The sequence below is a fragment of the Phyllostomus hastatus genome, unplaced genomic scaffold, assembly GCF_019186645.2.
Source record: "Phyllostomus hastatus isolate PE091 unplaced genomic scaffold, TTU_PhHast_1.1 phas_contig_449, whole genome shotgun sequence".
Taxonomy (NCBI): Eukaryota; Metazoa; Chordata; class Mammalia; order Chiroptera; family Phyllostomidae; genus Phyllostomus; species Phyllostomus hastatus.
Window position 1 is genome coordinate 3,196,588 of NW_025333882.1, and position 12,228 is coordinate 3,208,815.

Below are 12,228 nucleotides of genomic sequence, written 5' to 3' on the forward strand. Positions count from 1 at the left end.
TACCAGTCTGCAGTCCCACCAACAGTGCACTAGGGTCCCCTTTTTCTCCACAACCTCTCCAACACTTGTTGTTTGTTGCTTTGTTTATGATGGCCATTCTGTCTGGTGTGAAGTGGTATCTCATTGTGGTTTTAATTTGCATCTCTCTGACAGCTAGCGATATTGAACATCGTTTCATGTGTCTTTGGATCCTCTGTATGTCCTCCTTGGAGAAGTGTCTATTCAAGTCCTTTGCCCACTTTTTTAATTGGATTCCTTGTCTTCTTAGAGTACAGTCGTGTAAGTTCTCTATATATTTTGGAGATTAGACCCTTGTCTGAGGTGTCATTGGCAAATATGTTTTCCCATACAGTTGGTTCTCTTTTAATTTTCATACTGTTTTCTTTAGCTGTGCAGAAGCTTTTAATTTTGATGAGGTCCCATTTGTTTATTCTTTCCTTTATGTCCCTTGCTCTAGGGGACACGTCATTAAAAAAGTCTCTTCGTGAAATATCTGAGATTTTCTTACCTACGTTCTCCTCTAGGACTTTAATGGTGTCATGTTTTATATTTAAGTCTTTTATCCACCTTGAATTAATTTTTTGTATATGGTGTAAGTTGGTGCTCAAGTTTCATTTTTTTTGCACGTGGCTGTCCAGTTCTCCCAACACCATTTGTTGAAGAGGCTATTTTTATTCCATTTTATGTTGCTGCCTCCTTTGTCAAATATTAATTGACCATAGAGACTTGGGCTTATTTCTGGGCTCTCTGTTCTGTTCCATTGGTCTATGTGCCTGTTTTTATGCCAGTACCAGGCTGTTTTGATTATAGTAGCCTTGTAATATAGTTTAGTGTCGGGTATTGTGATCCCTCCTACTTTACTCTTCTTTCTCAATATTGCAGCAGCTATTCGGGGTCGTTTATAATTCCATATAAATTTTTGAAGTGTTTGTTCTATGTCTGTGAAATATGCCAATGGTACTTTAATAGGAATTGCATTGAATGTGTAAATTGCTTTGGGTAGTATGGACATTTTGATGATATTAATTCTTCCAATCCATGAACACGGTATATGTTTCCATTTGTTTGTGTCTTCCTTGATTTCTTTCTTCAGTGTTGTGTAGTTTTCTGAATACAGGTCTTTTACCTCTTTGGTTAGGTTTATTCCTAGATATTTTATTTTTGTTTTTGCTATTTCAAATGGGATTTTTTTCCTTGATCTCTGCTTCTGCTGTTTCATTGTTGGTGTACAGAAATGCCTTTGATTTCTGGATATTGACTTTGTATCCCGCTGTTTTGCCAAATTCATTTATTAGGTCAAGCAGTTTTTTGGTAGAGTCAATAGGATTTTCTATGTATACTATCATGTCGTCTGCAAACAGTGATAGTTTTGTTTCCTCCTTTCCGATTTGGATGCCTTTTATTTCTTTTTTCTTGTCTGATTGCTGTGGCTAAAACTTCCAGTACTATATTGAATAGAAGTGGTGAAAGTGGACAGCCTTGTCTTGTTCCTGATCTTAATGGAAAAGGTTTTAATTTTTTGCCCATTGAGAATGATGTTGGCTGAAGGTCTCTCATATATGGCCTTTATTATGTTGAGGAATGCTCCCTCTATTCCCACTTTGCCGAGTGTTTTTATCATGAATGGGTGCTGTACCTTATCAAATGCTTTTTCTGCATCAATTGATATGATCATGTGGTTTTTGTCTTTGCTTTTGTTTATGTGATGTATTACATTTACTGACTTGCGAATATTGAACCATCCTTGCATCCCTGGAATGAATCCCACTTGGTCATGGTGTATAATCTTTTTAATGTATTGTTGGATGCGGTTTGCCAGTATTTTGTTGAGGATTTTAGTGTCAATGTTCATCAGTGATATTGGCCTGAAGTTTTCTTTTCTTTGTTGTGTCTTTATTTGGTTTTGGAATTAGGATGATGTTGGCCTCATAAAAAGAGTTTGGGAGACTCCCATCTTTTTTGGATTTTTTTGGAATAGTCTGTGAAGGATAGGGGTTAGCTCTTCCTTAAATGCTTTGTAGAATTCTCCTGTGAAACCATCTGGTCCCGGGCTTTTGTGTGTTGGGAGTTTTTTTGATTACTGCTTCAATTTCTTTTGTTGTTATTGGTCTGTTCAGACTTTCTGCTTCTTTTTCATTGAGTTTTGGAAGATTATATTTTTCTAGAAAGTTGTCCATTTCATCTAGGTTTTCAAATTTTTTTGGCATACAGTTCTTCGTAGTAATTTCTTACAATCCTTTGTATTTCTGTGGTATCTGTTGTAATCTCTCCTCTTTCATTTCTGATTGTGTTTATTTGGGTCTTTTCTCTTTTTTTCTTGATGAGTCTGCTTAAAGGCTTGTCTATTTTGTTTATCTTTTCAAAGAACCAGCTCTTGGATTCATTCATCCTTAGAATTGTGCTTTTAGTCTCTATATCATTTAATTCTGCTCTGATCTTGGTTATTTCCTTCCTTCTGCTTGCTCTGGGCTGTCTTTGTTGTTGTTCCTCGAGTTCTTGTAGATGTAGGGTTAGGTTGTTTGTTTGGAAAGTTTCTAACCTTTTTAGGTGGGCCTGTCTCGCTATGAACTTCCCTCTCAGGACTGCCTTGGCTGTGTCCCATAAGTTTTGGGTTGTAGTGAGTTCGTTTTCATTTGTTTCCAGAAATCTTTTGAATTCTTCCCTAATATCATTCTTGACCCATTCATTGTTTAATAGCATGCTATTTAATCTCCATGATTTTGAGTATTTTTTGGTTTTTTTCCTTCGGGGTTGGTTTCTAGCTTCAGTCCCTTGTGGTCTGAGAAAATGCTTGGTATGATTTCAATTTTCTTGAAATTGTTGAGGCTTGTTTTGTGTCCTATCATGTGGTCTATCTTTGAGAATGTTCCATGTACATTTGAAAAGAATGTATATTTAGCTTCTTTTGGATGGAGGGCTCGGTAGATATCAGTAAAATCCATTTCATCAAGGGTATTGTTCAATGCCACAATATCTTTGTTGATATTTTGTTTAGAAGATCCGTCCATTTTTGATAGTGGGGTGTTAAAATCTCCCACTATAATTGTGTTGCTGTCCATATCTTTCTTGAAGTCCTCTAAGATTTTCTTTATGTGTTTCGGTGCTCCTATGTTGAGTGCATATATATTTACAATATTTATGTCTTCTTGATGGATTCTTCCCTTGAGTATTATGAAGTGACCTTCTGGGTCTCTCTTTATGGACCTTTTTTGGAAATCTATTTTGTCTGATATGAGTATTGCTACCCCAGCTTTTTTTTCCTTGACCATTTGCTTGGAAGATTTGTTTCCAGCCCTTCACTTTCAGCCTGTGTAGGTCTTTTATCCTGAGGTGGGTCTCTTGTAGACAGCAGATATGTGGGTCATTTTTTTCTTATCCAATCAGCTATTCTATGTCTTTTGATTGGAGCATTTAATCCATTTACGTTTAAGGTTATTATTGATAGGTACTTATTCATTGTCTTTTATGTATGTGTGTTCCCTCTCTCTCTCTCTCTCTCTCTCTCTCTCTCTCTCCTCCTTAAAGCAGTCCTTTTAGAATCTCTTGCAGAGCTGGTTTGGTCGAGGTGTATTCTTTTAGACTTTTTTTGTCTGGGAAGCTTCTTATTTGGCCTTCTATCTTGATCGAGAGCCTTGCTGGGTATAGTAGCCTTGGTTGCAGACCTCTGGTTCTCATTACCTGAAGTATTTCTTGCCATTCTCTTCTGGCTTGAAGTGTTTCCATTGAGAAGTCAGCTGTTAGCCTTATTGGGGCTCCCTTGTATGTTATTTCCTTCTTCTCCCTTGCTGCCTTTAAGATTCTCTCTTTGTCTTGAAATTTTTGTCATTTTAATTATGATGTGCCTTGGGGTGGGTCTCTTTGGGTTCCTCTTGATTGGGACTCTCTGTGTTTCCTGGATTTGTGTGACTTTTTTCTCTCGTCAAATTAGGGAAGTTCTCCTTCATTACTTGTTCAACCAGGTTTTCGATCCCTTGCTCTTCTTCTTCACCTTCTGGTATCCCTATTATACGGATATTATTGCGTTTCATATTGTCTTGCATTTCTCTTAATCCCTCCTCATTCTTTCTGAGCCTCTTTTCCTTTTCTTGCTCTTTCTGGATGCTGTTTTCTACTTTGTCCTCCAGCTCACTAATCCGATCTTCTGCTTCATCGATCCTGCTTTTCATTCCTTCTACTGTGTTCTTCAGTTCAGAAATTGTATTCTTCATTTCCTCTTGACCTTTGTTGAGAGTTTCTATTTCCTTTTTCATGTTTATATAGTTTGCAGTGAGATTGATGTAGTTTCCCTCTAATTTCTGAAAGCTCATTGTGAGTTCATTGAACTTCCTGGTAATCATTGTTTTGAACTCACTGTCTGATAGTTGGGTTGCCTCTATTTCATTTAGCATTTTTCCTGAGGCTTCCTCGTTTCCCTTCAGTTGGGGGGTTGTTTCTTTGTTTTTCTCATTGTTCGTGGGTTTCTTCTTTGTTCTTTTTGTTTGTTAATTTGAACTGTTCTGGTTCCCTGTATTTATGGTGTGAACTTCTGTGGTAGAATTTTTTGTGTGTTTCAGTGGTGCAATCTCCTTCGTGTATCCTGGTGGTCACAGCTTCCCCCTACTCTTTTTTGGGATCAGTTGGAGGAGTAAGGCAAAAATGGTTTAAAACAGCAAGATAGTATACTATGATATTTACTTTAGCAGCCAGTAGAGAAGAGATGGGTTATCTTTTGGCTCCTTATAGGGTGAACCATGATCCTCCACCCCCCTATCCACGTTTTAGAAAGGATGGAAAGAAGGTAAGACTCTTACTGGGGACGAGAGGATTGTTAGTTGGATCTAGAAAGCTGTGAGGCTGTGGGAGGTCAGCTTCTAAGGTAGGGTTGGACTAAAGATTAGTATATAGGAGTAGTGAGTAACAGAATAGAGACAACCCCCACAATAGTATAGTTCAGAAAATTGCAAAGTGGGCTGAGATCAGGTAGGGGTATTGAGAAGCATTTACAATTGTATAGACTAGGTCTTACTAGCAGTAATAGTAAAGTGACAGTCTTGTGGCAGAATCGATGAGGTCTAGATAACAAGAATAAAGAGTATAGAACCTTGAGAAGTGTATTAATAGAACACAGATGAAGGATAGTAACTTATCAATATCTTGTGACTGAGATACCAGGGGGAACCTATCAAATGACAGTATAACCAGCCAAGCAAAGAAGATTATACAGAAAGAGAAAGAGTACCAAAATATTATTAAAATAAAAAATGTCGTAAAAGTGAGAAAAAGATAATACAAATTTACAGAAACTTGCAAGATTAAAACAAAAGGAAAGAAAAGCAGAAGATGTGGTGCAGGAGAGCTAAATTTGGAGTGGAAAGAATAATATTAGGTTGAATGGAAGAGAAACGTAAGGGATTGCGATATAAAAAATAATGAGAATTGAAAAAAAAGTCACATAAAACACAAGATAAAATCAGTCAACCAACAACAGCCAGAGAAACCAATAAAAACCAAACAAAACCAAAAAAACTAACAAACCAACAAACAACAAACAAACAAAAAACCTCTTGTTGGTTTCTAACTGGCCAGACCAGTTTTTTCTGATCTTGCTAGCTTCAGCTGGCTGAGGGGCCTTTGAAATGCTTCTCTCTCTCACAACCAGAACTCAGCAAGTCTGTCAGGTACCCGGGGCACTCCAAGACACACTGGTGCGAGAGAGTGTCTTCCCGATGAAGGTTCGGGAGCCCAGCGGTTTCCAGCTCCGTGTTCCCCGCCAAACGGCTCTCCGACGGAATGTTGGCACCTTTCCCGGCTCTCCGGTCGGGCTGGCTGGAAATCTCTGGGCCACCACTGAAGGAACGCGCCAAGCCCCTCGTCCCTCCTGGGATTCCTGCCTCCCTATGGGGCGCGAGCCGAGCGCGGCCGGCTTGTGCTCACTACCGCTCTGCACTTCCACCGGGCTAAAGATGCCCCTGGTCCTGTTGGCTAGAGGCTCTCACTTCTCGGCCTCTGGGCGGGATTTTATATTCCCTGGGCGATTTTTTTTCTCAGTCCAACTGGCCAATCTGTTCCTTCTAGCAACCCGTTCTCCCCTGGAGTTGCTCACCCCCGTATTCGGGGGAGGGAGGGAGCAGCAACTTCCCTCTCCCGGGATCCCTGGGGCAGAGCCCGGAGCACCAGGTGGGCCTGGGGTCTGCGCGCTCCAGAGCCCGCGCTGATTCTTGGGCCCCTTTTGTCCTGTATCCGCCTTCTTACCGTCTGGTTTTCCAATAATTTCTGATGTCCTGCTTTCAAAAGTGATTCGGCAACCCAGCCCACTTGCTCTGCCTCTCCACCGATCCGCGAGTTTCCCCCCTCTTCACAGAAGCCGAGAAAAACGCTGCCTACAGTAAGGCCGCCATCTTCCTCATCCAAATAAAATTTTTTTAAAAGCCACTGCGCAACTGTCAGCAAACCAGAGTCAATTGAACAATTATAATAGGATGCTTTTAGATTTCCAGAGTAGAAGTAATTTTTCCTTAAGCCTAATTTTTGAACTGTTTGTTTATTTTTTTCAATAAATTAAGAAATAATTGTGTGACTCACTTCCAACATTCCTGTACTTATTACTAATATATTTCACTAACTCCTCTCAAGCAGTGTGTCAGATTTTTGCAAACAGTGACTGTGTTAGGTGTTTTCAACGGAGTTGTGATGTGGAGTGTGGAAACTGTCTTCACTTGTTTTTCCCCTCCAGGGTAGGTGCAGCTTATTGCTTTCTATATGTTACCGTTGTGTGGGAGAGAACTTTAAATGTGTCATAGATAAGATTTTAATGAGAAAACTAAAATTAAAGTAAAGAATGTGATTGAATGCACCCTCAGGATTTTATAGAAAACATTTTCTGTTCTCAGGGAATGCTCTTTGATTTTATTTACTGCACCAGATACACCGTATCTCAAGTATATTTTACTCAAGAAGTATATTTTAACCCATGGTTCCATCTCAGTGACTTCTTCCAAAGCATTCTTGTTTGATGTATAGAATGTAATCACTGATACTTAACACTTTTCTATAGTCATTATAGATAATACCATATTTTTGTGGCACAGGAAGTGTTTAGCATATTTGCTGTTTTATGCCATTCATAGCTACTGAGCACAAATCAGCACTCTGAAAGACATAAATCAAGAGTGACAACTAACTTTATAAATAGAAAGTTTTTCATGTACTCTTCAGGCACCATTTCAACCTTTGGTTATCCCATTCCTTCCTCAGAGTGTTAGACCAGAGTCCCAATGCTAAATTCAGTGGCCCTGAGACTGTCACCATGTCAACCTTTCTGGAGATGCTCTCTCCCTCAATACCCAAGTGCTCCAGAAAATCCTCTCTCTCTTTGAAGTCCAATTTCCTCAAAAAAAAAAAACGATGCAGATAAACGCATTTGTATTTTTAGCCCACATGATGCTGATTCACATTTCTGCAATTCTGTTTTGCCTTATCAAACAGAATTGTTGGTCAATTCAGTGGGAGGGTCCTATACTATTTCCTCATGTCCTTAAACAGATGATGAAGAGACCAGGAAAGTAAACATTCAGCTTCTGTGGTAAAATATCTAACTTTGTTCATACAGAGATGGTTTCATAAGTGAAAGATGATTAAAGTTAATATGAGAGCATACCAACTCTCACTAAACTTCAAATTAGCTTACCCACTTTTTGGCACTGAGATCTTGATCTAGGGATTAGAAAGAACCTTGAATGTAGTTACTTAGCAACAAGCTTTAGATTATAATGAGATTTTATAAATTTGCCCAGAATCCAAATGGTATCAAGAATAAACAGCTGGCCAGGATTAACTAAAATCCATTAACTTGAAAAGCCCTGCAAATCAAGGTTGTCTTCTCATGTATAAAATATATTGCTTTAAAGAAGACAAATAATGTTGATTTTTTGAGCATTTACTACATGTTCTACTCTATATTTGTTTTCTTTTTTCTATAATTTTTAGTCTGCTTGTTCTTGACTTCCTTGTCCCCTCTCTTTTCACACATCTAGTCAATCACTAAGTCTTGTCAACTTTCCCTTCGAAACGTCTCTGACATTGATTTCTCTTTCATGTTTGCTCTTACCTGGCTCTAGTTCATGCAACCATCACCTCTCATTGTTCTCTGTATCTTCAGTATGACCAGAATATTTAAGAATCAGTCCACAAAGATGAAATGCAAACAAATTAATTTGGTTTAGACTTTTTTGTTCCTGTTTCTACTTCTCTGTGACATCAGAATTTCCTGTGAAATGTAATTCTGAGATTCCAAAGCTCAGAGTTAAGGCAATTGTGCAAGCAGGAGCTCAAATGGGATTGAGTGGGAAGAATTCATTAATACAATCTTGTTTATTCCTCCTGTGACCTGGAATACATGTTTCCTGAGGACTGCTGAGAAAGGATTCTCTCTTCTTCTCACCCACCTCTCTGGCTGAGCTGCCTATCCATATGTGTCTAGGCAGATATGCATCAGTAGACTGCAGGTGTATTTTTCTCTGGGTCATCAATATTGGGGTCATCATTATTTGATCATTTTCTTTGTTCTGCTAATGGAGTAATCTAGTGTTCTTACTAGGAACTAATGTTGACTTCCTAATCATTAGAGTATTTAGGATGACTGGTATGATATATACCAAAAAGTTGATTAGTTTGTTATGATGAATAGAATGATGGGTGCTTTTTACATTTTTCTTTTTGTTCATGTATAATGTTCTATTGTCCATAAAGGCTACATAAATTTTTGACAAAAGAAAAGGTATTAAAATAAGATTTTTAAGCTTTTACTTTGAAATGATTTCAAATGTGCAGAAAAGTTGAAAGAATAATACAAATGATTTCTGTATACCCTTCATATACTCTCTTCTCTCTATCTTCATACCTAAACACACAGTATTATTATAGCATATTTTTCTGAATCATTTGAGATTAAATAGCATACACAATACTCTATTACCCTTAAACATATCAGTGTATATTTCCTAAAAACAAAGACACACATAACCACATTATACACACATCAAAATAAGGAAGTCAACACTGATATAAGGCTACCCATCCAAACCACAGACTTCATTTAAATATCATTAGTTGACACAAACATCTTTTCTTTTGAGAAAAAGCTTCAATCCCAGAACTCATGTTTCATTTGCTACTACCCTGTTTTATTCTCCTTCACTCTAGAGCAGTTCCTCACATTTTCCTTGTCTTTTGTGATGCTGACAGCATTAAAGAATTCAAGCCAGTTGTTTTCTTTATTTTTATGTGTGTGTATATATATATATTTAATTCTCCCCAGAGGTTATGTAGTTATTGCTTTTTTGAGAAGAGGAAGGGAGAGGAGAAGAGAGGAGAGGAGAGGAGAGGAGAGGAGGGGAGAGGAGAGGAGAGGAGAGGAGAGGAGAGGAGAAACATTGATTGGTTGCCTCCCATACACCTGCAACTTAGGTATATGCCCTGACTGGGAAAGAAACCTGCAAACTGAGCCACCCAGCCAGGGCACCATGTGTTTTGATTGGAGTACTTAATCCACTTTCATTTAAAGTAATTGTTGATAGATACATAGTTACTGCCATTTGATTATATTTTGATCATTTTTTTTCTTAAAGAAGACCCTTTAATATTTCTTGTAATGATGGTTTAGTGGTGATACACTCCTTTAGCTTTTTCTTTTCTGAGAAGCTCTTTATCTGTCTTTCAGTCCTAAACAACAGCTTCTCTGGGTAGAATACCTTGCTTTTCATCACTTTGAATATTTTGTGCCAATCCCTTCTGGCCTGCAAAGTTTCTGTTAAGAAATCAACTGACAATCTCATGGAAGCTCCCTGTAGGTAACTAACTTCTTTTCTCTTGGTGCTTTTAAGATTCTCTCTTTGTCTTTAATCTTTGGCATTTTAATTATGACATGTATTAATGTGGGCCTCTTTGAATTTACCTTTCTGGGGATTCCCTGTGCTTTCTGGGCTTGTATGTCTATCCCCTTTGCCAGTTTAAGGAGGCTTTCAGTCATTATTTCCTCTTGCTCTCTCTTTTCCTTTTTCAATTACCCTAGAATGTGAATGTTTGTATGCTGAATGTTGTTCCTGAGGCCCCTTAAACCATTCTTGTTTTTTTAGATATACTTTTCTTTTTTCTATTCTGATTGGGTGTTTTTTGCTACCTTATCTTCCAAATCACTGCTTCAATTCTTTGTCTAATCTAATGTTGATTATCTCTAATGTATTCTTCATTTCAGTTATTGTACTCCTCATTTCTGACTTTTTTGTGTGTATTTTCTATCTCTATTTTTATGTTTTCTATCTCTTCATTGAAGTTTTCACTGGGGTCATTGAACATCCTTAAAACTATTGTTTTGAGCTCTGCATCTGGTAGGTTGCTTTTCTCTATTTTGTTCACTTTAAAAAATTTTTGTTCATTTGGTATATGTTTTTTTGTCTTCTCATTTTGGCTGTGTCCTTGTGTTTGTGTTTCTGTGCATTAGGTAGTACTGCTACATATCCTGTTCTTGGCAGGATGACCTTATATAGTAAATGTTTTGTAGGGCCCAGTAGTATATTTTCTCTGGTCACCTGAGCTGGGTGTTCCATATGTGTCCCTTGTGTATGTTATGTGTGCCTCCTGTAGTAGCTGAGTCTTGATTGCTGTTCATATGTCAATAGGAGGGATTGACCTCAGGCTGATTGGTTGTGAGGACTGGCCATGACTACAATAAAGTAGCTGTTGTGAAGGAGCTGACATTATAGTAGAGTCACTTTTGCAGGGCTCTGGTAGCTGCCAAGTCTGTCCTTTGAGTGCCTTATTGTGGAGGTAGCTTTGTGATACTCTGGTGTGCTCTGATGCTGGCTACCAAGTGTGGTTCTGAGGCCTTTTGAGAGGTGCAGGCCCAGGTCAGCCATTGTCTGTGCCCTGCTAGGTATAATTTAGTATGCTGCAAAAGGATCTGCAGACTGTTGCCAGTTATGCTGTGCTGGAGGTGCTGAGAGAGGCTAAGCTGAAAACTGAGTCAAGCAAAGGCCAGATGCTGCTTTTGTGTGTGTAGTGGTGGTATGGGGGAGGGGAGGGTTTGTGAACCTTTGAGAGATTTTTAGGGAAGTCCAAAGCATGATCCAAAACAGGCCATTTGTTTAGAAGAACCCCTGGAAATCACTTGGGTGGGCTGCAAATCAGGTGGGGTAAGGTTTCAGGGAATCAGCAGGGCAGATGGTGCTGTGTTAGCCAGGTTCATGGAAACTCAGATATGGCATCCACTCACTGGCTCTGTCAGGAGAAGGCTCAGCAAAAATACAATAGCCTCTGCCAGCACTTCTGTCTGGAAGTAAACTTCCCCTTCAGCCCTCACCTGTAGCCAGACAATTCAGTTTTTTCCCATATGTTCTTGGTGCCTTTTGAGCTGTTGCCCCCATGCCGGAGCTTAGAGGGAGTGAGTTTGAGTAAATCAGCATAAGGGCACTTTAAGAGGATTCCTGGGACTCCAGGAGCCTTCTGTCTCAGACACAAAGTCTGTTGGTTTTTACAGTCCTGAGTTATGAGGACTTCTCTTTCTTGCACAGGAACTTTGGTCTGGGAAGCCTTGTATGAGACTGGGACTCCTTGCTTTTAAGGAGAAACCTCCACAGCCTATTTATCCCTCCTGATTTTTAACCACAACATATCTCTGACCCTCTTACCAGTCTTGATGTGGCTTTTTTTATATATCCTTAGTTACAGGACCTCTGTTTAGCTGGACTTCATGTGGTTCTCAGTGATTGTTGTTCTATAGTTTAATTGTAATTTTGATGTGATTGTGAAAGAGGGTGAGTACAGCATTTACCTATTCTGCCACCCTGACAGGAAGGCTCATTATCACCCTGGTATTCTATTGTTGTTCTTTTTCTCTTTAGCAAATTTTTTTAGTTTTTTTTTTTAAAGGTAGGTCTATTGGTAATGTAACCTCTTAGTTTTTAGTCATTTGAGAATAACTAAATTTCCTCTTAATTCTTATGGAATACTTTCCCAGTATATTGAGTTTAGAGTTGACAGTTATTTCAGTTTTTGAAAAATGTGCAACTTCCATTTGGCATCCATGGTTTCTTTTTTCTTTTTTAAAGATTTTATTTATTTATTTTTAGAGAGAAGGGAAGAGAGGGAGAAAAAGATGGAAAGAAACATTGATGTGTGAGAGAAACGTTGATCAAATGCCTCTTGCACGCCCCCAGCTGGGGACCTGGACCACAACCCAGGCATGTGTCCTGA

At 38.7% G+C, this 12,228-nt stretch overlaps 1 pseudogene; it reads right to left on the reverse strand.

Annotated features, from left to right (window-relative positions):
* Positions 1–11,399, reverse strand: part of LOC123822873 — a 30,166-nt pseudogene extending 18,767 nt beyond the window's left edge.
* Between the last annotated feature and the right edge of the window lie 829 nt (positions 11,400–12,228).